Genomic DNA, 6,000 nt, shown 5'->3' on the forward strand with positions numbered 1-6,000 from the left:
ACATTTTTCAAAAATGGGATATACAAATTGCCCTCACGCTGGCAAGAAATCATTAATAATAATGGCAATTATATTATTAATAAAGTTTATTGACGGTAAGAAAAATTTGTATTTTGTTTTATTCCAAAAACGGACAGAACTTTCCAGTAGACCTTATATTTAGGTCATATAATAGAATTGCAACTTATTGGTCACCTCGCATAATAAGGTTGCATCTGATTGGTTAATTCTTGGTACCAAAAATTCTTATATACAAGTATAAGCACTTGATTTTTTAAAAAGTCACTTTGGAGAAAAAGGGTAGATAATTAGTCTTATTTTTTCATCAATCAAAACTATAATTTTTTGTCAGATTGCCAAAAATTATAATATATATTTTTGGTGTGCCACAGAATTTTAATAATTAGCTCATATGTGCCATAAGATGAAAAGTTTTAAAGTTGCGGTCATAAATTATAGCACAAGGAGGTTTGCCCTTTTTATGGGAGGGGTAGTTTATCTTAACAGTGTGTTTAAGATTATTGTTGCATATCACAGTGGCCATTAAAAGCTTGTTCAATGGCTCTGGACGGTTGGCTCAGTGGTAGAGCTTTGGCCTGGCATATGAAAGTCCTGGGTTCGATTTCTGACCAGGGCACACAGGAGAAGTGCCCATCTGCTTCTCTACCCCTCCCCCTCTCCTTCCTCTCTGTCTCTCTCTTCCCCTCCTGCAGCCAAGGTTCCATGGGAGCAAGGTTGGCCCCGGTGCTAAGGATGGCTCCATGGCCTCCACCTCAGGCACTAGAATGACTCCGGCCACAACGAAGCAATGCCCCAGATGAGCAGAGCATCACCCCCTGGTGGGCATGCCAGGTGAATCTTGGTCAGGCACATGTGGGAGTCTGTCTGATTGCCTCCCAGCTTCTAATTTCAGAAAAATACAAAAAAAAAAAAAAAAAAAAAAAAAAGCTTGCTCAATGTTTGTACTAGAATCCTCCCAATTCCTTCAAACACTCTAAAATTGTTTTTGAGGAAAACATATTTGGTCTATTTATGTGTTACTCTGTTGAAGTTCTTTTTGCATTGATTATAATTTGTTTTTCCAAAAGACATCTTTAACACTGCTCCTAAATACAACAGTCTCCTATAGAGATGCTGAAAGTGCTGTTTGGAGTTTTATATTTTCTCTCACATAAATAAAAAGAAAAATATTATTCATCAAGCCCTTTAGAAGATGTAACACACTGCCATCATTTTATCTGATTCTAAACTCAAGTTGGTTAAGCTCTTGTATAACCTTCCTTTCTAAAGCCTTAAAATTCACAGTCAGTGAAATTAGTGAGTTTGCCCTTTTTGTACCATCTTCAGGCTGCCATTCTCCAAATGGAATTTTCTCTGCAATCTTTTACACAGAAGTCTTTTATATAGCTTGGTTTTTGCAATTTATTACATGCTTTTTTTCTATTTACAGCACCTGAGGGTGCATATGAATTTGAGCAATAACTCCCAATGTATTCCATCCTAAGACATTATATAAATGAAAGGAAATACGAATGTATCAAGAACAGGAAGGGAAACATGTGTCTGTCTACTTCAGGTATAAAAAGAAAGACATGTTATGTAATGATCTCTATAAATATTTCTACATTACAAATATATATATGTTTGCCTGACCAGGCAGTGGTGCAGTGGATAGAGTGTCAGACTGGGATGCGGAGGACCCAGGTTTGAGACCCTGAGGTTGCCAGTTTGAGCGTGGGCTCATCTGGTTTGAGCAAAGTTCACCAGCTTGGACCCAAGGTCGCTGGCTTGAGCAAGGGGTTACTCGGTCTGCTGTAGCCGCATAGTCAAGGCACATATGAGAAAGCAATCAATGAACAACTAAGGTGTTGCAATGAAAAACTGATGACTGATGCTTCTCATCTCTCTCTGTTCCTGTCTGTCCCTATCTCTCTGTCTCTGTAAAAAAATAAAATATATATATATATATTTATATACTCACAATGCTGTACATGAGAAATAAACAAAATATAAAAATTAATGTTTTTTTCTCTAGCCCCTTGTGCTTTTAAATGAAATAATAAATTAAAGAGTGACTCCAAGTAGCCCTTTTAGTCTTATACTACCCAAGGGATAAGTTATTTTTTAGTAGTTCATATAAGGACAGTATTTTAAAAATTAGTCTCTAAGTCATTTTAGTTTTTCTTTTTTTCTTTTTTATTTTTATTTTTTTATTTTTTAGTGAGAGAGAGGGAGGGGGACAGACAGATGGGGTCAGACAGACAGGAAGGGAGAGAGATAAGAAGCATAAATTCTTTGTTGTGGCATCTTAGTTGTTCATTGATTGCTTTCTCATATGTGCCTTGATAGGGGCTCCAGCAGAGCAAGTTACCCCTTGCTCAAGCCAGCGACCTTGAGATCAAGCCTGTGACCCTGGGGTCATATCTATGATCCAATGCTCAAGCTATCAACCTTGCACTCAAGCTGGTGAGCCCACGCTCAAGCCAGATGAGCCCATGCCCAAACTGGTGATTTGAGATCTCAAATCTGGGTCTTCAGCATCCTAGGCCAACACTCTATCCACTATGTCACTACCTGATCAGGCATAGTTTTTTTTTAAATCATAATACTATTTTTGAATTTTAAGGGTAATATTATAAAATTTTTAGAAAGTAAAGTATAGAGAAAAATGAAAATCATCTGTAATCTCAGACCATTTTCACTGTTAACATTTTGAAGAATTACTGGAAATATGTGTACATTTAATAAAATTGTTAGAGTATTGGCTTTTTTGTTACAATATATCCTAAGCATCTATGTCATAAAATACTCTTCTATAATTTTTAGGGTTTTTAAAATATTTTTTTTATTACTATATGTAATTTCTTAAATTCCTCAGCTTAAAAAAAGAGTCCTATGCTTAAGTATCTCCATAAATCTATTTCTTGATGTCTGCTAGAAAATTTTATGTTAAAAAAAATCTTTGTTTTCTAATCTATCAATTCTGTATTCTAATTATACCTTAGTTTTTGCTACCTTGTGATAAAAATACAAAGATATGGTGAATATATAAAATGCCTAACCTCTACAAAATGCTTTTCTCTTGTGGAGAGTAATGTATGTCCATTTAAATACCTCATTAATTGCTGAAACTTAGGAGTATTAAGAATTCAAAAGAGTATGTTGACGTAATACCAAATGATCACCAAAGCACCTTGTAATATAAGAGGGTTTAGTTAGTGACAGAAATGTGAGATTTCTGGAACATACAGAAGAATAGGAAAGCTAATCTGGGACACAAAGTAATTTCTCTGAAAAATAGAGGGGCCAGTTGATCCTGTTACCAAATGGGGAAGAAGAAATAGAAGAGACAAAGGGTGTTACCAGAAAGAAGAACACTCCCAAAGATAGGATCATAGAGAAACTGGGCACAATTTAGGGAAGAAAGAGAGCACATAAAAAAAAAAAAAAAAAAAAAAAAAAAGATGTGAACATTGGAAATGTCCCCTAAGCAGAGACAGAAGTTCCCCTTTCGAAAGTGCTAGGGTCATCTTGGGAAATAGGAGATGTACACTCTGCAATATAGTAGTGGTCAACAGAACTCCAGGTTAGAGGTACAAGTCCTCCTAAGCTAGGTAAGTTTCTGAGAGGCACAGGAGCCATAGTTACCCAGTAAATAACTAGTCTGGGACTAAAGCATCAAAAAAGCAATCCTGAGAAGAGAAAAAAAATGTGTGAAATAGCACCAACTTCCATATGTACAGATATGTATTTATATTTTCTTTGTATACCCTGATATATAGAGTATTCACCAAAATATGTTACTATAAAGAGAAGGAAAAAATAAATCAGTGTTAATAAATGAAAATTGCCCATTCAGATAAAAGAGTTTAACATAAAAGTAAATATAAGAATTTAAGTAAAGGAAAGTCCAGGCACCTGAAGGTTCGATGACCTAACTATAAAAAAGTGAATCAGGAACTGATAGCACTTACGTAGGATATATTTTTTAAAAGCTCTCTTAGAAATAAAAATTAAATATAAGAATTTCAAGGAAAAATAGACACTGCAGAAAGTGTGTAGTTGAGGTAGAGATTACACATGAGATAAACAAAGAAAAATAGTATTATACAAAACAAAATAAAAAGGATTATAGAGAAAAATAATAGAAAAAATAGGCATTGTATATCTAATATACAATTTTGGAGTACCCAAATAAGACAAAAAATGAACAGAAAAATTTTATATATATATAGTGATTTTTAAAATCATGCAATTAAGAAGCTTAAATAATTGAATGGGAATGCTATTTTACAAGGAGAATTGCCCCATGAATAATAGCCCTGAGACATCTCCTCAGAAAATTAATTTTAACAATAATTATTCTTTTGGTTAAACATACAGAAAACCAGGCAAACAAGTAATACAAAAATGAAGAGTAGATTGACTCAAGATACCCCCACAATAATATTCCGTTAAAAAAAAGAAAACAGAATACAGAGTAAAACATATTAAAAATACTTATATAGGAAGTGACCTTAGGGACTATGGTGGAGTAAGAAATACCAAGAACTCATCTCTCCATCTGGACAACAGCTGTACTGGCAGGAGTAGTCTGAAGTGACTGTTTTGAAACTTTGGAGTTTATTTGAATACTTGAGACTTTCACAGGGAAGTTTAGCTGATAATTTGTTGTTAACTTTAGTTCATTTCATCAATTAGTATGATGGTGGTTACCCATTCTCCACTGTCAGCTTCATGCCAGACAGCTGTTGGGATGACAACCATATTTCTGGCATAGCTTGTTAAAGCCAGGGTAACAATAAGGACTTTGTCTTCCAAATATCAGGATCCTGTGTTCTGATTGTGAATTGCTGCTTCTGATTGCTAAAATGCTAGCAAACGGCCCAGCCGCCATGTTTCAAATCCCAGTGGCTGAAGCAGTGTCTACAAGATTTAATGGAGCCTCACTTTATTATGGAGGAACATTTAAAAACAAGTATGCATACAGGGGGATTTAGAAATCCACTATACATGTCCAGAGAAAGATAGGCTCATGAAAGATATGACATCTTAAGCTTTGATCTGAGACTGACTCCTGGCTCAAAGATACCCTGCAACAGCAATTTTCAAACCACATGCTGCAAGAATTTTTAAAACATACAATACCTGACTATTCAATCAGGTGCGCTGACTTCTTTTTCCTTAGATCAGGGGTCCCCAAACTACAGCCCACGGGCCGCATGCGGCCCCCTGAGGCCATTTATCTGCCCCCCGCCGCACTTCTGGAAGAAGCACCTCTTTCATTGGTGGTCATTGAGAGGAACACATTGACCATCTCATTAGCCAAAAGCAAACCCATAGTTCCCATTGAAATACTGGTCAGTTTGTTGATTTAAATTTACTTGTTCTTTATTTTAAATATTGTATTTGTTCCCGTTTTGTTTTTTTTACTTTAAAATAAGATATGTGCAGTGTGCATAGGGATTTGTTCATAGTTTTTCTTATAGTCTGGCCCTCCAACGGTCTGAGGGACAGTGAACTGGCCCCCTGTGTAAAAAGTTTGGGGACCCCTGCCTTAGATTGTCAAAATAAAAAAATGACAACAGCCAACGCAACAATAGCTGTCTGGCGTGAATGCCCTGTCTTGAGCCATAAATACATAGGTCATATAATACAGTTGTTTCTTATCGGTCACATTGCATAATAAGATTGTATCTGATTGGTAATTTTTAAAATTGAATTTATTAATAAAACTATATAGGTTTCAGGTGCACAATTATATAATATGTCATCTGTATATTGTATTGTATGTTCACCCCCCAAGTCAAGTCTCTTTCTATCATTATTTAATCCTGCCTTCACTCTCTTCTACCTTTCCCCCCACCCTTTTTCTTGTTGATTGGTTAATTTTTGGTACCAGAAATCCTTATATAGATGTATAGGCATCTGATTTTTTTAAAAGTCACTTTGAAGCAAAAAGGATGGGCAATTACTATTATTATTATTTTTGTAAATCAA

This window comes from Saccopteryx bilineata, chromosome 1, assembly GCF_036850765.1.
Source record: "Saccopteryx bilineata isolate mSacBil1 chromosome 1, mSacBil1_pri_phased_curated, whole genome shotgun sequence".
Lineage (NCBI taxonomy): Eukaryota > Metazoa > Chordata > Mammalia > Chiroptera > Emballonuridae > Saccopteryx > Saccopteryx bilineata.